Source organism: Lissotriton vulgaris, chromosome 1_1, assembly GCF_964263255.1.
Source record: "Lissotriton vulgaris chromosome 1_1, aLisVul1.2, whole genome shotgun sequence".
Classification (NCBI taxonomy): domain Eukaryota; kingdom Metazoa; phylum Chordata; class Amphibia; order Caudata; family Salamandridae; genus Lissotriton; species Lissotriton vulgaris.
The window spans coordinates 1779577253-1779604929 of record NC_141685.1 but is presented as its reverse complement, the minus strand read 5'-3'; the positions used below and the strand labels follow the sequence as shown (position 1 = coordinate 1779604929).

The following is a 27677-nucleotide window of genomic DNA, read 5'->3' as shown; positions in this document are numbered from 1 at the left end:
GAGCTATAATACTGCTGACATCAGTTAAAATAGCCTGACAGTTAAATACATGACAGGTGCATCCTAACAGCTATGGTCTCTCTGAGCATGGGCAGTACTCCGGTTCAGTGCTGCAGGAGCTAACTAAACATGATGACTCAGGCGTAATAGTGAAGCAGGCAACAGTGAAGAACGGTAAGCACATAGCAAACACATGGCTTAACTAAAATGGATGCAAAAACAAAACGGCTTCAGCTCATGCTAATAGTAATCTCTGCCAATTTCCGACAGAATAAGCTTTGAGTTGCTGACTTTGTCTCCCCAGGTATATTATATTAAGGGTTTCTCTTTTCTTTCAGTTTTTTCTTTCCCTCTTGAGAAGAAAATTCAGTGGAAGAAACTAAGTTGTGCCGCTGGCCCTGATAATCTACCTCCAGTCACAATAAAAGTTAATATTAATTTGTGGGCAAGGTGAATTCACATAGGGACAGTCAACGGTGGATCACTACTGTATATTATGGGCTACATTGTGGTAGTCGATAGCACAAATTGGAAGCATGATGCTGCTTTGTCAACTTTCACACTGCCTTCGACACAGTGGATTGAGAGTTGTCTGGCTGACACTTAAATAATGGAAAATCTGGCATGGTTTGGCAGTTCGGGCTGGACTGTTCCCATGAGGCACAGGGTCAGACTGATTTGTATATGGGCATGTCTGAACTGGCATGGCAGAGTGGGCTAAAGAACCGTGATGGATTAAACCCAGATCTGTTGACTGGGTGTGAGTGTTTGATTGGTTCAGATGCTCCGTCCATCACCACCCCCTTTTGTACATCAACCAAGATGGGCGCATAATTTCGCGGCGCTCCTGAGGACCGATTAACGACCCCTAAAATCCGGCATATATTCTGCTGCTACGCCGCATTGCACGACGGCATCTGTGAGACGCTGTGCTCCGTGCAGAAAGATGTGCTTCCCGCCCGCTCCGACGCCGGAAAACCGAGTACCGGGGGTCTGCGAGTTGGGGCCTATTGGGGCCTGGGCGGCTAGAGACCGTACGTGAAGCACCAGCCTCGAGTGGTTGGATGGCCGGCGGAGGAGCGCCCTTGGGTGGCAGCAGAGAGCACTGGGCAGCAACGAGACCCGAAGTGGCGACGGAGGTCTCTGAGGCTGGGCGGTGTGAACGTTTCTCCCCTCCCGGTGAGAACCTGGGGGTGGGGGGGTGACGGTCTGCCTTGTGTGGTGGAGCGGAGACCGGACCTCACAAAGTAAGAGTGGTGTGGGCTGGCCGGAGCTGCGGCTCAGTCGCGACATTGAGACTTGAATTGGCCGCGAATACCTTCATCCTCTACCGAGCAGCCCGAGAGACACCGGGCAGCGGGGGTGCGGACCCCGGACGGGCGGCGACAAAGGCGATTGAGAGGCCCTTGGAGCGAGATTGAGGGCAGGTATAGAGCCCTGGACAGAGGAGTGGTGCGGGTCCCTGACAAGCAGCCCGGATATTGAGCAAGCGGCTAGCCCTCGTGGGGGCTTGTTGGCCTGGTGAGGGGCGATCCAAGAGTTTCCCGGGCGGAGTGGTGTGAGGACAGAGAGCTGGGAACCCGGTGGCTAGTATCAGACAGTAAGCACTACAATGAGGAATAGGAAGTCCACGGTGTTGCAAACCAACACCATGGACAATTACACGGCGGAACCGGGGGGGCCCACCCCGGGAACCCGGAGGAGCTCCGCGAACCTTCTTTGTCCTCCATAATGAAGGCCATACAGTCATTAGGTACTACACTGGAGTCAAAAATGGATAAAATGTCTATAGAACTGACACTGCAGCGGGCAGACTTGTACAAGACTTCAGAAAAGGCCACACAAAATGCCACGGAAATTGCAGAGCTCCACGATGCTACCGAACAGTTGCAGCAACAGGTCCAGCAGCTCACAAATCAGCAGAGACAGATGGCGGCCCGGCTGGAGGATCAGGAAGGGAGGGCCCGAACAAATAACCTGCGGGTGGTGGGAGTACCGGAGAAAATGGAGGGGGCCAGTGTGGACCTCGTCCTGGAAGATCTCATCCGCCTTCAACCCAAAAGACTGTCCAAATTCTTCGTCATTGAACGGGCGCATAGGGCGCCAGTCCCGCCGCCGCGTCCCGGGGCCCCGTCGCGCACAATCATGGCGCGGATTATTAATTATAGAGATAGGGACGCCATTTTGCAGGCTGCCCGCAAACATGGAGAACTGCGTATTGACAACGCCACTATTAGATTCTTTCCGGTTTTTACGCTCAAGGTCCATCAGGAGCGTCGTACGTTCGACGGCGTCAAGAGGGAGCTTCGAGAACGTGGAGTCAAGTACATGATGTTCTTCCCAGCTCGACTCAAGATCTTGGCGAATGGGAAATCCTTCTTCTTTAACTCCCCGGAGGAGTTGCATACTTGGCTGGAGGAGCACGGACACTTGACAGTGGGCCCATAGCGAAGGGACGGCTGGAGGAGTGCAACGCCCCGGTCTCCAACCTCATCCGCAGGATCCATTGGGAGAGAGCGGCGACAACAAGGCAGCCCTCGATCGACGGGCGGGGAACAGAACCCGCAGCCTTTCGGCATCGCCGGACATGGGGTGAAATGGTAGAGACTGTTGTGATGGGATGACCGCCAATTTTGGACATCTAACGTATACTGGTGCTTTTGTGTCTGGTCAATTTGAGACATTGCTGGGAGGGAGTTCACTGATCTGATGGGTGATTCCCGGGGAGGAAGTATGATGGTACTGGAATATATTGGGTCGCACTACTCAGATACGCTGGAGGGGGGACCCTGATTGAGTCCCCTGGGCGTAGTTACTATCTTTGGGACACTGCCCCAGGCCACGGCATATGGTGAAGTGGCTAATGCACTGTAATGGGGGATCGGGTGAGGGCCTCGGATGTTGGACTTGGTTGTAGCACTCACCCCCTAAGTTTTTCGTTACAAGGGCTAGAGGCACTCTGCTTGTTGGGGGATGTCTGGCACTGTTTGCCGACGTAGCAGGGTAGCAGGGAGGAGGGAAGGTGGGGGGGGGGGGGGCTGGGGAGGGGAAGGGCTCCAGTTTAAGTTTTGCATGTTTGCTCTTACATTGTGTACATGTTCTGACTCCATTGGCACGATCAGTAGGCGGGCGGGAGGTTGGAAGCGGGGAGGCTCGGCTGCCAACCCTCACACTTGGCGGGTTAGATGGTTGTGATGCACACACCAAAGAGACAACACAATGTAATATCCTGGAATGTAAATGGCCTACAGAACAAGATCAAACGCACTGTGGTGCTCCAATACCTTCGCAGGCATGCCCCTGATGTTGTCCTCCTACAGGAGACCCATCTGTTAGGGAACCATTGTAAGGCTCTTGATAGATTTGGATACACCCTACGTGCACACGCCAGTTTTACAACCGGCCCCAGGAGGGTGGAGATCCTTATCATGAACTCCACTCCCTGCCGCTGGTCATAGGGCGGCGATGGTTAGATCCCATAGGGCGCTACGCTGCGCTGTCAGCACAATGGGAGGGCCAGACACTGAACATGTGCTCACTCTACATCCCTCCAAAACTACACACCACCACTCTCCCAGACATTGGAAAACTGCTTTTGGAGATGCCTACTGGGACGCTGGTCCTTGGGGGAGATATGAATGACGTCATGGAGAGGGACCTTGATAGGACGCAGACTCCACTGGCCAGGGGGGGTGAGTCACCTTAGGGATTTTGTACAGGTGATGGGCTTGGTAGATCAATGGAGGGCACACAACCCGCAGCTTAGGCAGTACACGCATGTCTCTGCGGCTCACGGTTCGGCATCCCGGATTGATTGTCTATTCACACAGACGGACTGCATGGACCTCTTCCGAGATGGACACCATAAAGCAAGGGGGATATCTGACCATTCACCGGTGGGGCTACAGTTGACGGGTCCTAGGCGTGATTGGAGTGTTCCCCCACAGCTCTACACCTTTTTATTTAAAGATCGAGAGTTCCAGGAGAAGTTCCGGGAGAGGGTAGATCAATATTTTGTGGACAATGTAGACTCAGTCATTTCCCCTGGGATAATCTGGGAGGCGTATAAGATTGTGGCTAGAGACATTGTGCAGGCGGAGGTCGGGCGACGGCGTAAGGAAAAATATGCCCAAATTGACATGAGTCAGATCTCGGGCTTTTAGAGGATGATGATTGGAATGAGGACTTGCAGTGTCCCAGAGAGGGCGTTTCGCGCCAGGTTCAGGCAGGTCCAGTTATGTATCCTCCATCCTCCATAGGTCCTACACCCCACGTATGGTGCAGTTTAGGATGGGTTATACAGCTTCGCAATTTTGTTTACGGGGATGTGGGGAGGAGGGCACTTTCTTCCACATTCTATGGGACTGCACCAAAATTCGAACATACTGGGTCAGACTGATAGGCATCATGGAAGAGGTAGTAGGGGCGGAGGTCCCGCTAGAGGCCCGATGGCACGTTCTAGGGGTGACGAGTAATGTTACCTGGTCATAATGGGACAAGACATGGTTAGCCCTAGCAAGTATGGTGGCCAAGAGAAATATAGCTAGGCTATGGGGGAGTGACCTTTTGCCAACGGTGGAAGAGTGGGAGTGGGACCTGGACTGGTGCCAGAGGGCGGAGAAGGTTATTTATAGCAGTCGGGGTTGTCCCAAGAAGTCGGAGAGAATATGGCTGGCGTGGAGGCTATACAGGGGGGCCTGGATGGACACCCAAACTGGATCAGCGGTGGGGATATGGGGTGTTCGCTAATGACAATTTCCTTCCTGTCTGATTGGTTTGTGATAAAGAAGTGGACTGCTCTGTACACTCGGGGCTCAACCAACCGCAACCAAGGATGACAATGGACATATTGAGGCGCGGGGGGAAGGGAGTATGGGGCCGGGAGTGGTTGACAGTGTGGGAGGGGGATTTAGTTAGGGGTACCGTAGGTGCCTTGGTACTGCATACTGGTTTCTGTAGGGGTTTGATCCATGGGCGTAGGCCGCTTGGGTACTGAAGACGGGTCTTACTTGATTGAATTGTTTGCATTTGCCAATGAACTTCCAATGCTGACTGATGTGCACTGTAATGGAGCTGTTTTTTGTAATAAAAAGATTTTCGCACAAAAGAAATTGGAAAATCTTGCCCGCTTTCTTTTTTTTACGGATGCTCCCTGCTTCTAATTTGAAGAAAGTTGAGATTGGTTAGATAGGGCTATTATCCACACAAACTAATATAATAGGTGGCCTCATACAAGAATGTGTTTTGACTTTGACCCTCTTTGTATTAAATTTAGCAGATGCCAGCACTTTGAGCATACTAATTCATATTAGCTGAAGATGTGTGAAATCCACATGCTATGTCTGCTTTATGCAGATGATCATGTCATTATGAATTAGAATGCAAAAGACCTTAAAATGAAAACTGGAGGCCCTCTTCAGATACTGTAAACCAGATTATTTCTCCATTACTGTAGAAAAAACAAAAACTATGATTTTGGTGGGAAAAGGCATTCATAATTAGTGAGGTGCATGGGAAAAGAGAACATTGAAGAAGTTAGATAATGCAAGTATTTGGCAACTTACAAGTAATTTAATTTGGGTTTAATAATTTGACTAATTTAAAATTAAATGCTGTGTAGGAACTAGAGCATTAATTCAATTAATTCAATAGCAACATTAGTGACTGTTGTTCAGCGCATTAATCAGAGCCTACAAGGGCAAGATACCATCTATGATACTGTATACTTCTAAATTTGCTGTATGATGATCCCAGATATCCCTAGTTTCTATGTTGTTTATAAATCAATCTTCCGTCATGATGACGGATTCAGTCATTATGTTGTGAAATTCAAGTTACCTCTTTGACAGACATGACACGAGTTTGGGTTTTAAGGTTTTTTAATAAACTAACAGAGAACAAAATCTATTGCTGCTGCTGGAAGGAGACTGCTTTAAATGAATGACCGTCGACTAATGATTTATTAAAGCATTTAAAAATTATCGGAGATATTATCAAAGGGAGAATTTAAAAGATGGGTCACTTTTCCTTTGAAAATCGTTTTTAATGGGTAGCATTACAATTATCAATCAAAAATGATATTGGTCTACATGTCAAATAAACAGTCAATAGCTCCAATGCTAAATGCTCCAGGTCATTCTGTGTTTACAAAGAGTATGTTATAAGCCAATTGATGTGTGAGGTGCTAAAATTCTGCTTGGGTTTAATCCCTTTGTTGCAAATTTACCCTATCTGCCGAGTGACTCCAGATTTTGGGCTTCTTTTCCTGAACCCTTTTTTGTTGACTATATGGCTCTGCACAGTTTACTATTGCTTACCAGTGGTAAAGTGTTTGTGTTCTCCATATTAAACCTGGTAAAACATGCCTTAAGCGGGGTCCAGTATCTTCCCTGGGCTGGATTGTTACAAAGGTGTCTACTAGGATTATGTAAGACATATTGCAGCAAATGCAGTGTGCAACAACCAGACCAGTCAATTTTACTGGCTGACTCTATTTAAGAGGTGGGAAATAGGCCAACTGTTCTTAGTATGTCTACCATCTACCACCAATGGAAAATCATAAATGCCAAAACATCTCATGATTACAGGGTAGTTTGTAACTCCTAAGGAAGGTTGTAAGGCTACCAATGCATTCCCCGCTGCACCAAAGGATGTGCTGGAACTCAGAAGGAGACACATTGAGAGCCTGGGCCATGACAAGAATATAACATACCTTGTAACACGTAGAACTCCAGTCAAAAATTGTAATAATTTTGTCCCTGTCATTTTTACCACTACATTGAAGGTTGCAGCAATCCTAAAGTAAGGAGAGTCAAACTAGTCAGTAGATATTTATTTAAGTGAGTATTTCTATAGCAGGTTACCACCACCCAGAGGTCTCTTAGCGCTGACTATTAAGGGAGATAGTCAACGCACTCCTTGAAGAGCAAGTTTTCATCTTCTTCCTGAAGAGGGAGTGAAAGATAATACTCTTGATGTTCAAGGGTAGCGAGCTCCAGAGTTTTGGAATATGCAAAAGGCTCTGTCCCAAAAGGAGGATTTGTATAAGGTAGGGACATTTAGAAGAAGTTGAGACGTAGATCACAAACATCGAGGAAGATGGTATCTGTTTATTTACAATGAGAGAATGTCAAGTCCTGGGTCAACCACGCATTTGTGGACTGAGCAGGGAACTTTAAAGTGAACTCTCTCATTGATCGGAAGTCAGTGTAACTGGGTTAGAACGGGTTTTGTTTTTCTAAAGACGGTGATAAATTAATGATTCTAGCTCCTTGATTTTAGATGAATTGTTGGTGTTTTACTACTATTTTATACAGCTTTAGCTATAGTGCATTGCTTAATCAAGTCTAGATCTGATCAAGGTTGAAATGGGTTTTTTTCTGCAGTTAAATGCATAACACTAGGTTAAAGATCTGAAAGAGACACGTTAGTGATAGATTCCTTACCTTAGAATATCCCCAGGCGTCAGACTGGATCCGGAAATTTTTGCGTAGCAATACCCCTGCGCGCTGGTAGGCGTCGTCTGCGGCTCCGCGTCCGTCGTCGGCGTCGTGAGCGCCGGGATGACGTCATCGGAGTATATAGACGGCGCCCATGCGCGCTGACGTCAGTTCTTCTTTTTTCCGCGCCAGCTAGCGCAGATCCGGAAGAAGCTCTACCCCCAGTCACTTTTTGACTGAAAACTTTTTTGATCTTTTTGATCCTCTACTTAGTCGATTCTCGACTATCGGTGCCAGGGATGCCCGGGTTCAAGCCTTGCTCGAAGTGCGGCCGACTCATGTCGGTCACGGACCCCCATCGCCGGTGCCTGAAGTGCTTAGGCCTCGACCACGACGATCGAACCTGTGACGACTGCCGGGCCCTGACGTCGAAGGCTAGGCGGGAGCGGTCCCGCAAGCGTCTCGAGCTGAGGCAGTCGGCCCCGCGCCGCTCCCGGTCCCGGTCCCACGGGAGGTCGAGGGACAGGTCGCGAGGTCGGAGTCATCGACGCTCCGGGAGTGGTCACCGATCGTCTGGATCCAAGTCCTCAGGTAAGAGGCATGAGAGGTCGGAGCGACACCATCGGTCCTCCGACCCGCCCCGTCGCTCGCACGATGCGACCGGGGATTCGGGCGACACCGCCCACGCGGCTCCGCGGGAGTCGCAAGCGTCGCCGCCTGCCCCACACCTTCGGGTCCCTGGGCACGGCGCGTCGCAGGAGGAGGTCGAGAGGTACCTCATGGCCATGAGGGCCCTCCCTCCTCAGTCGGTTCCCGTGGCGCCTTCGGGCCGATCGGCTCCGTCTGGAGGTCCTTCCGGGTCGGGCGCTTCGGCCCCGACGACGTCGGGTGCTTCGGCCCCGGCGCCGCTGGCGACTTCGGTCCCGGCGCCGCGCGACCTCGCTGGATCCGGCTCCGGATCCGGGACCTCGCCGGTCGACCCTACGACCTCACCGGCGACGTCCCTTCAGGTGTCGTCCCCGGCAGCCATAGTGGTTGCCGACCCCAATGCTTCCTACGGTCCGCCTCAGGCGTCGGAGGGGCGCCGCTGGGCGCCGATTCCGTCGGCCTTCGGAGAATTCTATCTCCACGAGGAGGCCCTGGCTGTTAATCCTGGTCTCCAGGAGCCGGGTGACGAGGAGCAGTGGGAGGGGTCCGAGGACCCTCTGGCACGTGATTGCCAGTCTCATCAGGACTGGACATATGAGCTTGGGGAGGCCAGTGGTATTGACACATCGCCAGACACTGGATTTACGTCGCCCCCGACTGTGGCTTCGGAGGCGGGTTCTGCCTACAGTGTAGTGTTGACGAAGGCAGCTAAGGCCCTAAACCTTGAGCTCCCCGTCGCGGCCGTGAGGACTAATCTCCTCACTGAGGTACTCAAACAGCAGTCCGGCTCCGCGGAGCCCCTTCTGCCGTTCAATGAGGCCTTGTGTGACGTTCTGCTGGGCACTTGGTCCAAGCCCGCCACAGGTCCCCCTGTGGATAGGAACGTGGCCAGACGCTACCGCCCGGCACCGGGCGACCCTTGCTTTTTGTCCACCCACCCCACCCCCGAGAGCCTGGTCATCCAGGCCTCCAACTCCCAGACCGCATTCCCGTCGGCCCCGCCCGACAGGGAATCCAAGAGATACGAGCAGTTCGGGAAGAAGGTCTTCTCGTCTGTGAGCCTAGGGCTCCGGTCAGTGAACACCAACTGTCTCTTGGGCCGCTACACCCACACTCTGTGGGACACGGTTGCGGAGGTGCTGCCACAATGCTCTGAGGAGGTCAGGGCTAAACTCAGCCAAACCCTTGCGGACGGCCGAGATGCGGCACGCTTTTCCATCCGGTGTGGGCTGGATACCACGGACTCACTGGGCAGGGCGATGGCAACGACGGTGGCGGTTCGACGCCACGCCTGGTTGAGGTCCGCCAATTTCTCGGCCGATGTCCAGGCAACTCTCCTGGACATGCCGTTTGATGGCCGTCGCCTCTTCGGCGACAAGGCAGACCATGCGCTGGAACGTTTTAAGGACTCCAGGGCCACGGCCAAGTCCTTGGGCCTTGCGGCCCCACGCCAGCAATCGGGTGCCTTTCGCTCCTTTCGTGGCCACGGAAGGGGCGCCCCACCACGGACCGTCAGCCACGCGCCGCAGAATGTTCAGCAACGCGGTGGCGGCCGTGGGAACCGCCGTGGCGGTGGTCGGGGCCAGCGGCGAGGCCAGTCCACACCTCCCTCAGCAGCCCCCGCCTCAAAACCTTCCTAGTCCGAGCTTTCAGGCCCATGTGACGCCTGTGGGAGGCAGGGTTCGCCATCACCTCTCCCACTGGCATACAGTCACTTCGGACAGGTGGGTGCTGCAAATTGTCCGAAGGGGTTTCTCCCTCCCCTTCGAGTCTTCCCCTCCATCCATGCCACCTCAATACCACCGTGTGTCGGGGGATCACTTGCAACTTCTGCAAGAGGAGGTTTCGGCCCTCTTGGCCAAGAGGGCCATCGAGCGCGTTCCTGGGCCAGAAGTAGGACGTGGCTGTTATTCCCACTACTTTCTGGTACCCAAGAAGGGCAAAGGGGGCCTACGCCCTATCTTGGATCTGCGGAACGTCAACGGCTTCCTCCGGACGGAGAAGTTCAAGATGCTCACTTTGGCTCAGGTCCTGGCTGCCCTGGACCCAGGAGACTGGATGGTAGCGTTGGACTTGCAGGACGCCTATTTCCACATTCCCGTCCTGCCGGCCCACCGGCGTTACCTGCGGTTCACGGTAGGCCAGGAGCATTTTCAGTTTACCGTGCTCCCCTTCGGCCTTACCAGCGCCCCACGGGTGTTCACGAAGGTGATGGCGGTGGTCGCAGCCCATCTGCGCAGGCAAGGGGTATCAGTCTTCCCCTACCTCGACGACTGGTTGTTGAAGGCGGGCTCGCCCCAGACAGTCGTCAGCCACCTCCAGACGACGGCCGACCTCCTGCACTTGCTGGGGTTCTCCATCAACGTGCCGAAGTCACACCTGTGTCCCTCTCAGAAGCTCCTCTTCATCGGAGCGGTTCTCGACTCGGCGCAGTTTCGGGTTTACCCACCCGAACAGCGGGTTCGGGATATTCAGGCTCTGATTCCTGTCTTCAGGCCGTTATCCCGGGTCTCGGTCAGGTTGACGCTGCGGCTTCTGGGACTGATGGCCTCCTGCATCCTTCTGGTGCGTCACGCCAGGTGGCGGATGCGGGCTCTGCAGTGGGACCTGAAGTTTCAGTGGGCCCAGCATCAGGGCAACCTGTCCGATCATGTCCTGATCTCGGAGGGCACTGCGAAGCAACTGCAGTGGTGGCTCACGGACCGCGACTGGGTCAGTGGCAGACCCCTCTCTCTACCCCAGCCGGAGCACGTAGTTGTGACGGACGCGTCCCTCCAGGGCTGGGGAGGCCACATGGGAGAGGCGGAGATCAGAGGCCTCTGGTCTCCGGCGGAGTCCCGGCTCCGCATCAACCTTCTGGAGCTGCGGGCGATTCGTCTTGCACTGAAGGCATTCCTCCCCTCTGTCAGGGGGAGCGTGGTGCAAGTGTTCACCGACAACACCACCGCCATGTGGTACTGCAACAAACAGGGCGGTGTGGGGTCGTGGACCCTTTGCCAGGAGGCTCTGCGCCTCTGGCAGTGGCTGGAACATCAGGGCGTGACTCTGGTGGTTCAACACCTGGCAGGTTCTCTGAATGCCAGGGCGGACGAACTCAGCCGCCGGTGCATGATGGATCACGAATGGCGTCTGAACTCGGACGTGGCGCAAGGTCTCTTTCGACAGTGGGGAGAGCCTTGGTTAGATCTATTCGCCACAGAAGAGAACGCGCAATGTCAGCAGTTCTGCGCGTTGGAGTTTCCAAGGCGGCACTCGCTCGGAGACGCTTTTCGTCGCGAGTGGAGCTGCGGCCTGTTGTACGCCTTTCCGCCTATACCACTTCTGCCCAGAGTGCTGAAGAAGATCAGGCGCGACCGGGCCCAAGTTATCCTTGTGGCTCCGGACTGGGCTCGAAGATACTGGTATCCCGAGCTACTCAGCATGTCAGTCGATCCCCCGATTCGTCTGCCTCTTCGGGAGGACCTTCTGTCGCAGCAGCAGGGGACGGTCCTGCACCCGAACCTGTCCAGTCTCCACCTACAAGCTTGGAGATTGAGCGGCGGCAGTTGAGGCCATTTGACTTGCCTCCCGAAGTCTGTGACATCATTCTGGCAGCCAGGCGTCCCTCCACAAAGTCGGTATAAGCCTGCCGGTGGAATAGATTTGTGGCATGGTGCGCAGCAAAGGCTGTGGATCCCCTCTCTGCACCCCTTTCAGAAGTGCTGCTCTTTCTTCTTTCCCTTGCCCAGCAGGGCTCTGCTCTGGGCACTCTTAAAGGGTACCTTTCTGCTCTTTCTGCCTTCTTGAGGCTACCAGATCAGCCTTCTTTGTTCAAGTCCCCTATAGTGAGTAGATTTCTGAAGGGCATCACACACATGTTCCCTCCTGTTCCCTTCGTGATGCCCCAGTGGGACTTGAACCTTGTTCTCACCTATCTGATGTGTGCTCCCTTTGAGCCACTTCATAACTGTCCTCTTCGTCTCCTTACGCTGAAGACGGCCTTCCTGGTTGCCATCACCTCTGCCAGGAGGGTGAGTGAGCTCCAGGCTCTTTCTTCTTCTCCGCCTTTCCTGTCTGTTCATCCTGATAAGGTGGTGTTGCGTACACGACCTTCCTTTCTGCCCAAGGTTGTCACGGCCTTCCACATCGGGCAGTCCATCACTTTGCCCACCTTCTTTCCGCCTCCGCATCCCTCGAAAGAGGAAGAGAGGCTCCACCGTCTGGATCCAAAACGTGCGCTCTCCTACTACCTGGACCGCACTCGCCAATTCCTGGTGGATGACCAACTCTTCGTTGGTTACGTGGGCGCGAAGAAGGGAAAGGCTGTACACAAGAGGACCATCTCCAGGTGGATCATCTTGTGCATCCAAGCATGCTACTCTATGGCGAGGAAGGAGCCCCCGGCTGGATTGCGGGCTCACTCCACTCGGGCCACGGCAACAACAACTGCCCTGGGCCGCGGTGTCCCCCTACAGGACATCTGTCAGGCAGCCACGTGGGCCTCGCTGCACACGTTCGCAAGACACTACTGCCTGGACAGTCAGGTCCGGAGGGATGGCTTCTTTGGCCGTTCCGTCCTCCAGGACTTTCTGGTGTGATATTGGTTCGCAGACCCACCACCGGGGTTGGTATTGCTGGGGTATCTATTCTAAGGTAAGGAATCTATCACTAACGTGTCTCTTTCAGATGCACAAGTTACTACTTGTGTAACGATATATCTGTAAGAGACATTAGTTAGTGATAGATTCCTTACCGCCCTCCCATCCTCCCCGTTCTGCGAACCGATATTTAGGGTTAAGGTCATCCCCTTTCAGGGCCCTAGTTTCAATGGCACCAGTGTTAGTTCTATCATGGCTCTGCGTATCTGGCGCGGAAAAGCTGTGTTATCAGAACTGACGTCAGCGCGCATGGGCGCCGTCTATATACTCCGATGACGTCATCCCGGCGCTCACGACGCCGACGACGGACGCGGAGCCGCAGACGACGCCTACCAGCGCGCAGGGGTATTGCTACGCAAAAATTTCCGGATCCAGTCTGACGCCTGGGGATATTCTAAGGTAAGGAATCTATCACTAACTAATGTCTCTTACAGATATATCGTTACACAAGTAGTAACTTGTGCTTTACATTGCAAGAAGGTGCAAGAAGAAATTGCTGAAGAAACCTGGGAATTTATTTTCAGGTGAGCCTTTTTTTACACCCAGGCTTTTCAGTCAACTGCTAGGTTTTGGGAAATGTCCACATGCAGCATATTCCATTTGAGAGGACCATGCAGAAGGGGTTTGTCCTACCATTAAAACCTGTTTTTCCAGGTTTATTTTAAGCCTACGCCTAACTTTGCTAAAACATTCTTTAAATATGGTAAAGTGTGACTGTGTTTTTTTTTAATCTAAACATCATGTATGTGGCTACTACATTTCTTAAAGAGATGTTGCATTATTACATCAATTCATGATTTTGGCATCTGATTCTAACTAACTTTTTACTTTCTGTAATGAATATTTTTGACATTTAAATAAATCTGTAAACTGAGAACTGGAAGAAGCATATTTTGGCTTATTTTCCAGTAATTGCCTTAGCTGATTTTTTGAGCCAAGAATTATGTTCCCCTTCCCGCAAATTAACCATTCTTAATGTTATTTGCATTGGAGCATCATCAACTTTTTGCTGTGCCTGGACTATACAATAATTTAGAGTCTATTGGCACTACGTAGAGACAAATACTTTTAATCATGGGTCAATCAATCAGTCAGGAGTTTGTTAAAGCGCAACTACTCACCCGTAAGGGTCTCAAGGCGCTAGGGGTGGGGGGGTGCAGGTTCCATTCCATCAAGGAGGGGGTCTGTCGAAGAGCCAGGTTTTGAGGTTTCTTGCGAAGATGGGGAGCGATGTTGTCTGTCTGAGGTGGAGCAGAAGGGCGTTCCATGCTTTGGCCGCGAGGAAGGAGAAGGGGCGGCCTCCCGATCTGGTCTTTCTGGTGCGGGGGGCCTCGGCGTAGGAGAGCTGGGCTGATCGTAGGGTCCTTTGGGGTGCGTGGAATTTGAGCCGGCTGTTCAGGTATGCTGGTCCGGTGCCGTGGAGGGCCTTGTGTGCGTGGGTGAGCATCTTAAAGGTGATTCTTGCCTCGACGGGGAGCCAGTGGAGTGTGCGCAGGTGCTGGGAGATGTGGCAGTGTTTTGGCAGGTTGAGGACCAGTCTTGCGGCGGCGTTCTGGATGTTCTGTAGCTTGCGGATGAGGTTTTTGTTTATTCCGGCGTAGAGTGCGTTGCCGTAGTCGAGTCTGCTGGTGACCAGGGCGTGAGTGACTGTCTTTCGGTGTTCGAGGGGGATCCATTTGAAGGTCTTTCGAAGAAGGCGGAGGGTGTGGAAGCAGGAAGATGAGACAGAGTTGATCTGGCGGTCCATTTTGAGCTCGGAGTCCAGGATGATTCCCAGGTTGCGTGCGTGGTCTGTGGGGGTTGGCGGGTTTCCGAGGGCGGTGGGCCACCAGGTGTCGCTCCAGGCGTCAGGGTTTGGGCCCATGATGAGTACTTCTGTTTTGTTGGTGTTTAGTTGTAGGCAGCTGTTTTTCATCCATTTGGCAACAGCTTCCATGCCTTCTCGAAAGTTGCGTCTGGCGGTGTTGGGCTCGTTGGATAGGGAGAGGATGAGCTGGGTGTCGTCTGCGTATGACGCAATGTTGAGTCCGTAGGTTCTGACGATGGGGGCAAGTGGAACCATGTAGACGTTGAAGAGCGTCGGGCTGAGGGAGGAGCCCAGGGGGACTCCGCAGGTGGTAGGTGTGAGGTCTGAGAGGAAAGGGGGGAGTCTGACCTGTTGCGTCCTGCCGGAGAGGAAGGAGCAGATCCAGTCGAGGGCCTTGTCTTGGATTCCTGCGTCGTAGAGTCTGCGTATTAGGGTGCGGTGGGAGACTGTGTCGAACGCCGCTGATAGGTCTAGGAGGATGAGTGCTACTGTTTCTCCTTTGTCCAGTAGGGTGCGGATGTCGTCTGTTGCGGCGAGGAGGGCGGTTTCCGTACTGTGGTTTTTTCTGAAGCCGGATTGGGAGGAGTCGAGGATGTTGTGCTCTTCAATGAATGTGGCGAGTTGGCTGTTGATGGCTTTCTCGATGACTTTCGCTAGGAAAGGGAGAAGGGAGATGGGTCTGTAGTTTTTGAGGTCGGGTGGGATCTTTTCAATCTTGAAAATCTGTGATACTAGTCTATCAAAATGAGGGTAAAGGGTTTGCTTAGGCTCATTCATATTCAGTTCAGTTGCACTTAATATATAATCCTTAAGCAATGTATTTTTCAAACCAATACAATCAGTTTATGAGTTGACGTACCAAATTGTAAATACATTTGCAAAATAAAAACCGTATTAAAATGTAAATAATGTTTCATGACTCATTTGTTATATGTGTGTGGAATATCAAGTTTCAACTGGGAGAGTATGGGTTTTTTATATCTGTCTTCGGGTGTAATCATTAAATAATCTCCTCCACTGGTTGTGTGGACCTTTGTTTGTCAACAAGTAGAAGTAAGGAGCAATCATCTACATCAATCCAATGAATGTCTGACAAAATATCGATATCAAAAATATCGACCTACAAAAATATTGATTACAAAAATATCGACATGCCATCTCTGACAAGGTAAGTACAAAAATATTGAAAAAAAAATATCGATGTCAAAAATATCGTAATTAAAAAAAATCGTTTTTTTCAATAAAAAAATGTAATATAAATAAAATAATACTTATAAATGTAATAAACAGTTAAAAATATGTTATATATATTATATTTAAAATTATTAAATATACATAATTTAATAATAAAAAATATACATATAATGCATAATATATACTTCCTTAATAATAACGTTTAAAAATAATTTTAATACTATAAATAAATAACAATATTATAAATTACAAATACATTCATATAATAAAATAATAATATACTTAAAAATTAATAAAAATGTCAAACAAATTTTAAAAAGTTAGTAAATGTTGCGTAGGGGTAAAAATAACTATTCCCACTCCAAAAAGTGCAACAGTCGGAAAAGTGTTGGATAGCGTAGGGGTAAAAATTACTTTTCCAACTCCAGTGAGTGCAACAGTAGGGAAAGTGTTGGATAGCGTAGGGGTAAAAATTACTATTCCCACACCAGAGAGTGCAACAGTAGGGAAAGTGTTGGATAGCGTAGGGGTAAAAATTACTATTCTAACTCCAGAGAGTGCAACAGTAATGAATCGTGTTGGATAGCGTAGGGGTAAAAATTACTATTCCAACTCCAGAGAGTGCAACAGTAGGGAAATTGTTGGATAGCGTAGAAGTTAAAAATAACATACTTAAAAATAAACTAATATTTTAAAATATTACAAAATATATATTAAATAAATATGAACTATTCACGAATACCAATACATAATTATAAAAAAACAATTAGAAATACATAATTAAGGTAAAATTAATTCATAAAAAATACCAATTAATAATTATCTATTTATAATAATTAACAATAATATAATTAACAAAACAATTAAATAAATTAAATTATTACTTAATTACATTTAAATTATTTCCCACCCTATTCCCCTATAAACCCATAACCCCCTACAGAACATAATTTACCATTAATTACCAAATAATAAAAATTAATTACCAATTAATAAAAATTAATTTATAATTCCCAAAAATTAATTAATTTAGTATAATTAAATTACGTCCCACCCTATTCCCCTATAAACCCATAACCCACTACAGAACATAATTTACAATTAATTGCCAATAAAAATGAATTACTAATTAATAAAAATTAATTACAAATTAATTAAAAATAATTTATAATTCCTAAACATTAATAATTAATTTAGTTTAATTAAATTACTTCTCACCCTATTCCCCTATAAACCCACAACCCGCTACGGTACTAAAATAAAAAATGTACTTAAATTACATTAAAAAAATACATATTAAATACATAATAATATACATGAAAATTATATAAAAATCGATATTAGTAACATCGATATTACTGTCATCGATATTAACAAAATCGATAATACTCAGCTTCGAACTTCTGTCCCATCGATATTACTTACCTTCGAAATTCTGTCCCTTCGATATTTAAACATTGACATGATTTTATGTCGATATTTAAAATTTGATATTTTTGTCTGCCTACCCAATCCAATAACATGATAAATCATTTATGACGTTTGTACAGTCAATGAAGAGAGTTTTGTATCAGTTAAAGGGTTTTTATTTTTAAGTTCTTTTAGTTTTTAATCATTTTATTCAATAAGAATTAGTCTTTTAGGCATCAGCATTAGAAATTAACATAGCACAATAATTAATATTTTTAAAAAAAAAGGTCAAATAAGACACTAGTCAATATCAAAGTGATTATCATTTTAATGCAACAAGCGTGTTCTATTAAGGAAGTTTCCTAATTCAAATGTTTAGAATTAGATAAAATAAGGTGTCAGTTTGGATACTCAATAAAGATTTCTGATGAGAGAAAGCAATGCAAAGCCTCTACATGTCAAGCTGGAAGTTATACCCGCTCTAAAATCAACAGACACTCAAAAAAATGTGCTCAGTAACCTCTCAGGTAGAGAAGTATCGGAAACTCAAACTCAAAGATGAGTCCTGTCAGAGAAGGAATCAGACTGCTACACTAGGAGCACACTAATATAAACATACACTATTCGAAGTTGCAACATTGTTTTCTTTCTACTTCTACATCCTCCAATAGGATTTCAGCAAACTCCTGGGAATAGACAAACTCCTGATTGTCTCAGACTGGGAAAATAGACTTTAGTCATTAGACCATGAAAAGCTGCATAGTTGGCATTTTGTGGGCCAGACTGTTTTTTTCATGACTCGTTATTCCTATTGCTTCTGTCCTCCCGGTGAGAACCTAGCTATCTAATACAAAACAGGTGCCTATTCACTAGCCAACAGAAGGTTTCTTGAAAATTAGAACATGTGCAAAAAAGAGAGAAAACATCTTGTGTAAACAATGATTCAACGTTAAAACAGGCCTTTGAATGTGAATGCACTATTTTCAGTTAACCTGGCATGAACAGTAAACTAACTTAGGCCAGCACTTGTTTACTTCACTTGCATGCTTATATCATTATCACATTATTTATGAAAAAACATTTTTGTTTGCAAATAAAATTTCACTCTGGCACAACTAATCATTCTCCAGACCAGTAAAGGATACTAACATGATAGAAACCCATACAGCAGTTTCCTTTGCTCCTGAAAAATTAAAGGGGACATCCAGCGTAGAGAAAACAGTTTTCTTTGCCCTGTACTGCATATTTAGAATTATATAACATATATATAAACCGGACTTCAACAGGTGACCCTTATTGCTAGGGGGAGGAGCGGACCACGCCAGTACTTCATCGGAGGCAGCAGGATGAACACACAACGGATGAAGGCTCCCAGTGTTGGGTACTGAGGAAGCCACGACGGCGAAATGCATCTACCGCCACTGGGACTACCTGATGGATAATAAAGCCCGTTTTCCATGTCCCCCCTGGGCTCCTGCTTCATTCATTTTCGGAGGAAGTTTCGTTAATTTTAATTGTGCCTGCCAGTGACACAATACAGGAGCACCGCCACGTTTCTGGGACCCGGACAGCTGCTGGTAACTCGCCTGAGGGCGTCCACTGTTTCCTGGGAAGGATAGTCCGGCACCCACCCCGCCTGCAGAGAATACGGAGCAGTGAGGCATTGCCTCGTTCTGGACTTTGTGCACCTGCACTTCTGATCCCTGCAAACTTGATTTTCTGCTCGCTGGGAGTGGCGACATAAGGGGACTTGGGAGACTGGCTAGTTAACTCCACAACAGTGGTCATCGTGTCCTGCTTTGGTGACCGCGAGGAAGACTTCTATCATTCCCTCCCCACCTCACCAACCCGGATAGCCACAATCACTAGGCTTTCTGGGAGTTGAAGTCCTCCAACTAAACCGGACTTCAACAGGTGAGCCTTATTGCTAGGGGGAGGAGCGGACCACGCCAGTACTTCATCGGAGGCAGCAGGATGAACACACAACGGATGAAGGCTCCCAGTGTTGGGTACTGAGGAAGCCACGACGGCGAAATGCATCTACCGCCACTGGGACTACCTGATGGTTAATAAAGCCCGTTTTGCATGTCCCCCCTGGGCTCCTGCTTCATTCATTTCCGGAGGAAGTTTCGTTAATTTTAATTGTGCCTGCCAGTGACACAATACAGGACCACCGCCACGTTTCTGGGACCCGGACAGCTGCTGGTAACTCGCCTGAGGGCGTCCACTGTTTCCTGGGAAGGATAGTCCGGCACCCGCCCCGCCTGCAGAGAATACGGAGCAGTGAGGCATTGCCTCGTTCTGGAATTTGTGCACCTGCACTTCTGATCCCTGCAAACTTGATTTTCTGCTCGCTGGGAGTGGCGACATAAGGGGACTTGGGAGACTGGCTAGTTAACTCCACAACAGTGGTCATCGTGTCCTGCTTTGGTGACCGCGAGGAAGACTTCTATCATTCCCTCCCCACCTCACCAACCCGGATAGCCACAATCACTAGGCTTTCTGGGAGTTGAAGTCCTCCAACTAAACCGGACTTGAACAGGTGAGCCTTATTTCTAGGGGGAGGAGCGCACCACGCCAGTACTTCATCGGAGGCAGCAGGATGAACACACAACGGATGAAGGCTCCCAGTGTTGGGTACTGAGGAAGCCACGACGGCGAAATGCATCTACCGCCACTGGGACTACCTGATGGTTAATAAAGCCCGTTTTGCATGTCCCCCCTGGGCTCCTGCTTCATTCATTTTCGGAGGAAGTTTCGTTAATTTTAATTGTGCCTGCCAGTGACACAATACAGGAGCACCGCCACGTTTCTGGGACCCGGACAGCTGCTGGTAACTCGCCTGAGGGCGTCCACTGTTTCCTGGGAAGGATAGTCCGGCACCCGCCCTGCCTGCAGAGAATACGGAGCAGTGAGGCATTGCCTCGTTCTGGACTTTGTGCACCTGCACTTCTGATCCCTGCAAACTTGATTTTCTGCTCGCTGGGAGTGGCGACATAAGGGGACTTGGGAGACTGGCTAGTTAACTCCACAACAGTGGTCATCGTGTCCTGCTTTGGTGACCGCGAGGAAGACTTCTATCATTCCCTCCCCACCTCACCAACCCGGATAGCCACAATCACTAGGCTTTCTGGGAGTTGAAGTCCTCCAACTAAACCGGACTTGAACAGGTGAGCCTTATTTCTACGGGGAGGAGCGGACCACGCCAGTACTTCATCGGAGGCAGCAGGATGAACACACAACGGATGAAGGCTCCCAGTGTTGGGTACTGAGGAAGCCACGACGGCGAAATGCATCTACCGCCACTGGGACTACCTGATGGTTAATAAAGCCCGTTTTCCATGTCCCCCCTGGGCTCCTGCTTCATTCATTTTCGGAGGAAGTTTCATATATATATATATATATATATATATATATATATATATATATTTATTTATTTATTTATACAAAGCATGGGAATCTATGAAAGTTCCAATACTGGGGCAAAAAAGAGAGATATATATATATATATATATATATATATATATATATATATATATATATATATATATATATATATATATATATATATATATATATATATATATATATATATATATATATATATATATATATATATATATATATATATATATATATATATATATATATATATATATATATATATATATATATATATATATATATATATATATATATATATATATATATATATATATATATATATATATATATATATATATATATATATATATATATATATATATATATATATATATATATATATATATATATATATATATATATATATATATATATATATATATATATCTCTTTTTTGCCCCAGTATTGGAACTTTCATAGATTCCCATGCTTTGTATCATTCCCCGTCGTCGGACTGGGAGTCTCGGTAATAAAAAATATCATAGTAGTAGGTACAAAAGAGAAAGGAAAGGCCTAGGCCTCATTCCCTTTTGTAACATATCAGCCTCTTTTTGTAAAAGAGACCAAACTCTAGGCGTCAGCCAATCAGAAGAGCCTCACCCTTAGAACCTTCCTGAAGGAACCTCAGAGCCTCAGATTTTCTACCGCACGTTGTGCTAGGGAGTCTCCATTGAGCTCTGCTCTATTTCTACTCTTTAAAGCTCATTTCTACAGATATTTCTTCAGGATTTTCTTCAGATTTCTTCAGGAAACTCTTTCTTCATCAAAATGTCTGAGGTTGAGAAGAAAAAAGCCCTTTTCAAACCCTGTTCCACCTGTGGGAAGAAAAGGCTGTTTGTGGAAGACAAACACAAGGATTGCATCTATTGCCTGTATCCAGATCACAAGGCAGAGGCCTGTAAGATTTGCCGCACTCTCTCCGCCAAGACCTTGAGAGATCGGGCTGGAAGGCTTCTTACATGGTTGCAGAGGCAGAAAGAAAGGAAACCTGGAGTTTCCAGTGATGAGGAGGAATCGGTGTCCTGTGCTTCTTCTAGAAGGTCAGTGAAAAGGGGTAGAGGTTCCCCATCTTCCTCTACTGGGCGCCCCTCTAAGGCTTCAAAGAAGACCCCCAGGGAGTCTGATGGCCGGGGTTCAGGAGGTTCCCCCCACCGCAGTGGGTCGGGCAAGTCAGAACTGGTTTCGCCTCCTAAGGGTGAGAAGACAGACCCAGCCTTCAAGAAACCCTCATCACACTCTTCAGAGAGGAGTTCAAAGTCCTCTACGACGAAGACTTCGTCGACGGTAGCTCCGTCGACGACGAAAATGAAGCCCAAGATCCAATTGGTCCCGTCGACGGGCTCGTCGACGGGAGCGCCGACGACGGAAGCTCCGTCGTCGTCGAAGAAGAGCTCGACGGCTACGGCGTCGACGGGATCTATGCCGACGACATCGTCGACGAAGACGAAGACATCGTCGTCCAAGAAACCATCGTCGTCGACGGTGGTGTCGACGACGGTAGTACCGACGACGACGACGACAGTACCAACGACGACGTCGACGACGGTGTCGACGACGGTCATGTCGTCGACGAGTGCTTCGACGACTACAACAATTTCTACATCGACGGCGGGCTCGTCGTCGGTGGCGTCGACGACGACATCTTCTTTTCCTATCTCGTCGACGAGGATTTCACCGGCGTCGACGGACAAACCAACAATACTGGCTGCAGAGAGAAGGGTGACGATTTCCCTCACAAGGATCACGCCTGAAATGACATCCCCAAGGAGGGTGTCCTCATTACCTCCCACGAGGTTGCTAGACCAGGAGGACTCTGAGGGAGACGGTCAGGATAGCTTTGATTATGCTAATAGCCCATCTCAGCTTCTCATTAAAAGTCAAGAGACGGACTCGGAGGAGGCATATGAACAAGGTGGAAGTGACTACCCAACGGACCACCTAAGGGAATATGAATCACAAGGCATGGTTTCAGTCCCGACGTCCTTCCTACATGACCTGCACAAAATGTTGCAAGACTATAAATCCAAAGCCGAGCGCCCAGCGCCCAGCGCCGAGAAGGTCTGCTCCGTCAACACCAGTGAAAGACCACTCTTCAGTTGTCTCACCTGTACACCCGGTTCAGACTCCTCCTCAACCGCAGCGGCCAGTGCCCCAGGCTATCTCTGAACCAACAGATGATCCGGATGGGTCGGATGGGGATCATGATAATGATACGGATGGGTCATCCGGTAATAATCAAGACTCGGATCAGGAAGGGGATGAATACAATGACTACATCCACCCGGATCCAACTTCACCACACCAGGACCTAGGTGATTCTCCTCCTGTTGACATCGGCAGTTTTCACCAACTAATGGAACGTGCAGCCGGCCGATTTAAGTTGGTGTTGCCTGCCCCAACCACAGACTGTTTCTTGTACGATTTTAAAGACACACATCGCAAGACTACTAGGTCCATTCCGATTGTGGAACATCTATGGGAGGAGGGTTTGAAGACCATGAAAAACCCTGCGACGGTGGTCCCTGTGCTGCCGCGCCTTGACAAAAAGTATAAAGCGCCGGACGATGGACCTGCTGCCCTGACAGGTCATCCCAAGCCGGACTCTGTAATTTCAAAGGCAGCACAAAGGAAGTCACGGAACCCTTCTGCTCCCTTGACGGCCCCTCCTGACAAAGATGGACGGCGGTTGGATAGCACAGGCAAGAGATTTTCATCCATTGCTAGCCTTCTGGTTCGCGCCGCCAATGCTTTGGCAATATTGGGACGATATGATCGCCAGTTGTGGTGCGATATAGCTCCCTATTTGGATCAACTTCCACCAGAATCAGGGCTGGAAGCCAAGAAGACCTTGCAAGAAGGTGAAGCGGTCTCCATGGAGATCATAGACTGTGCCATGGACATTGCCACAACATCCTTTAGGGCTTTGGCAGGAGCGGCAGTGTTAAGACGCCAGGGGTGGCTTAAAGCGACTTGGTTTAGGCCAGAAATCCAAAATAAGGTTCTTGATCTACCTTTTGACGGCGAGGCACTCTTCGGCAAATTGATCGACGACACGCTTCAGGACATCAAAAAAGACACGGAGACGGATAGGTCGCTGGGAACGCTCCAATACCGTAAAACTCCTTTTAGGGGTGCGAGAGGCAGAGGTGGCACTTACAGGGGCGCATACCAACAACAGCGCTATTCTTCAAACAGTTCTGGATACCAGCCAAGCCGCCAGTCCTACCAACAGAGACAGGGCCAGTCCTCTGGTTATTCACGGCCTTACAATAAAGGCAAGCAAGCTGCCCGTGGACGAGACTCGTCCAAACGCCAATAGCGGCCTCCTGGCTCTGCCTACTGCTCCCTCCTCCAAGAGATCATCAGTTGGAGGCAGGGTGTCAAAATTCCTTCTGAACTGGTCCCAAATTACATCGGACCGTTGGGTACTCAACATCATCAAACGAGGACATACCTTGGAGTTTACGGAAGTTCCTCCACCCAGACCTCCATCAGCCATCCCATCAAAACATCTGCTTCTCCTACGGCTAGAGATCCAACAGATGCTCCGCAAGGGAGCGATAGAACCGGTCCCCTCCAATCAACGGGGCCAGGGTTTCTACTCCAGGTTCTTCCTAGTGAGAAAAACGCAGGAGACATGGCGTCCCATCCTGGACCTCAGGGAGCTAAATGCCTATCTCATCTCCTTATCCTTCAGGATGGTATCCCTACAGGATGTTTTACAGATGGTCAACCCGGGGGATTATATGGCCACACTCGATCTGGAGGACGCGTACTTCCATGTCCCAATTCACCCAGCGCACAGAAGGTTCCTACGCTTCACAGTAGCCAAGAGCCATTTTCAGTTCAGAGTCTTGCCGTTCGGCCTTCGCTCTGCTCCAAGTATTTTTACGAAGGTGCTGGCACCTGTAGCAGCATTTCTGAGAAAACACCACTTCCAGGTCTTCCCTTACCTGGACGATTGGTTACTGAAGGCCCCGACCAGAGCATTAGCGCAGGGCGCGGTGCAGGCTTGCACCACTCTGTTCAAAAATCTGGGTCTCACCTTGAACAGGGAAAAATCCACGCTGCTGCCATCACGGACAGCACGGTTCCTGGGAGCGATGTTGGATTCGCGGCTCTCAAAGGCGTTTCCTACTCAGGAAAGTATACAGAAACTGCAAAGATTGGCAAACAACCTTCAAAGAAAAAAGTGTCTTTCGGTACGCAGCTACAAGTCGCTGTTGGGGGTGATGTCATCCTGTATTCCCCTGATCCCGCATTGCAGGCTCCGGATGCGCCCCCTGCAGGAGCAACTGGACCTCCAGTGGCAACAAGTGCACGGATCATTCGACGACAAAGTAATAGTCACTCGGGAAATGAAGGAGGCAGTGCTTAGGTGGTCGAATCAACAAAACTTATGCCAAGGTCTATCCTTCGCAAGCGTTCCATCGCCTCACATACTGACGACGGATGCGTCATTGGAGGGATGGGGAGCAGTGATGCAGGACCTGCAGGTCAGCGGCCATTGGTCTCCAAGCGACCAAAAGCTACACATCAACCTGTTGGAGCTGAGAGCGATCAGGCTAGCCCTTCAAGCCTTTCTTCCGCGTCTCCAGGGTTCACAGGTGCTAGTCAGGACAGACAACACCACGGCTATGCATTATGTGAACAAGGAAGGAGGGACGAGGTCACTCCCCTTGTCGCGAGAGGCTCAACAGATTCTGGAATGGACAATTCTTCACGGAATTTCTCTAAAGGCGGAGCACTTACCAGGAGTGCTCAACGAGGGCGCAGACAGGCTGAGCAGGCTCGCCTCTGTCAGTCACGAGTGGGAGCTGAAACAACAGGTTCTAGATCTACTCTTTCAAAAATGGGGCACACCAGAGGTGGACCTTTTTGCAACGCCCACCAACAGAAAGTGTCGGGCCTACGCCAGCAGGTTCCATCACCGAGGCTTGTTGGGCAATGCCCTATCGTTAGCCTGGACGGGGAGGTTTCTCTATGCATTTCCACCGATTCCCCTGCTTCCTCGACTCATCAGGAAAATGAGGACGGAACCATGCAAGCTCATCCTGATAGCCCCGGCATGGCCAAGACAATTCTGGTACACCGAGCTACACCTGCTATCGCTAGTACCTCCGATAAAGCTAGAGGATGTTCCGGATCTCCTGACAATGTCCGGAGGACAGGTTTGGCATCCAGACCCAAGGTCATTACACCTGACTGCATGGCTCCTGACCAGCGAGAATACATGAATGTCCCTCTTTCCAATGAGGTCAAAGACATCCTCTCTCAGGCAAGGTCTCCATCTACAAACAAAACATACAGATTGAAGTGGAAAAGATTTTGTATTTGGTGCAAAAAAGAAAAGATTGATCCTTTCACGTCAAAACCTCATCAGCTTCTACCTTACCTACTCTCGCTAGCTAAGTCTAATCTGTCCCATTCTACTATCAAGGTTCATTTAGCGGCGATTTCGAGATTCAGAAGATCTGATTCTGGTCCTTTGTTGTGGTCGGCAAGAATTGTCAAGCAATTCCTCAAAGGCCTGTTTAGAGTCTATCCGCCAGTACGATCTCCTCCTCCGACATGGCATCTAAACTTAGTCCTGGCTCACCTAATGAAGGGACCTTTTGAGCCGATTCACCGCTCAGATCTAAAATTCTTATCATGGAAGTTAGCTCTACTCTTTGCCCTCACATCAGCGAGGCGAGTGGGGGAGTTACAAGCCCTAACTGTCCAAGAACCGTTTTTGCAATTCAAAAAGAACACTACTATCTTAAGGACGAACCCAAGGTTCATTCCCAAGGTCCCCACTGACTTTCACCTAAATGAGCCTGTCATCCTAAAGACATTTTTTCCGAACCCAGTCACTCCAGCAGAAAAAACATTGCACACTCTGGATTTGCAACGCTGTCTAAAGTTCTACATAGACAGCACCAAAGACTTTAGAAAATCTTCGCAATTATTCATTGCTTTCGGCGGTCCAAACAAGGGCCTCCCTCTGTCCAAACAGGGGATCTCCAGATGGATTTCAAGTGCCATTCTTCATTGCCACAAGTTAGCAGGGAAACCTCTAGTGGGCAAGATCCGTGCTCACTCGACGAGATCAGTGGCTTCCTCTACGGCCCTCTTTGCGGGGGTACATGTCAAGGACATCTGCAGAGCTGCTACCTGGAGCAGCGTGCACACGTTCACTAAGCATTATTGCTTAGAGTCATTGCAGCAGGATGACGCGGCTGTGGGCAAGGCTGTCCTGAGAAACCTCTTCAAGTGATTGGTGAGCTTTCCTTTCTATCCCACCTTCCATGGGTAACACATTTTGTAATTTTCTTGCTAATGTTATGATGTACTTCTTTACAAAATGTGTTTATGGTGTTTACTGCTTGCTATTCTGATACAAAGCATGGGAATCTATGAAACTTCCAATACTGGGGCAAGAAAACAAGTTACTTACCTGTAACTTTGGTTCCCCAGTATTGGTAACTTTCATAGATTCCCATGCGCCCACCCACCTCCCCGGGGAAAGCTCAGCCTTCAGCAAGTATGGTGTCTAGCACACTACGGCTACGAAAATCTGAGGCTCTGAGGTTCCTTCAGGAAGGTTCTAAGGGTGAGGCTCTTCTGATTGGCTGACGCCTAGAGTTTGGTCTCTTTTACAAAAAGAGGCTGATATGTTACAAAAGGGAATGAGGCCTAGGCCTTTCCTTTTTCTTTTGTACCTACTACTATGATATTTTTTATTACCGAGACTCCCAGTCCGACGACGGGGAATGATACAAAGCATGGGAATCTATGAAAGTTACCAATACTGGGGAACCAAAGTTACAGGTAAGTAACTTGTTTTCTTTTTTATAATATCTTCTGGAGTTTTGAGATGTATTGGTGGTTATGTGCGATGCGTAGTTAAGGCTTACTTACTACATGTGTCGTCGGCATTTGTAAATTAACTAATCATTCATGCACATTTCTGATGCAATGCAGTAGTCCTCTCCATTCTTTGAGCCCATAGATTACTTTTTCTTTCCAGTGAATTTACTGTACATGAGCGAGGCCACTGCGGAGACACAATCTCCTCCTTGCTATTGTCCTTAGTTACTGCCTCGCAGCTGCCCA

At 48.7% G+C, this 27677-nt stretch overlaps 1 protein-coding gene across 2 annotated transcripts in view; it reads left to right on the top strand.

Moving 5' to 3' along the window:
* MON2 (MON2 regulator of endosome-to-Golgi trafficking) overlaps positions 1 to 27677 on the top strand; it is a 966303-nt gene that overhangs the window by 487706 nt on the left and 450920 nt on the right. The window lies entirely within an intron of this gene.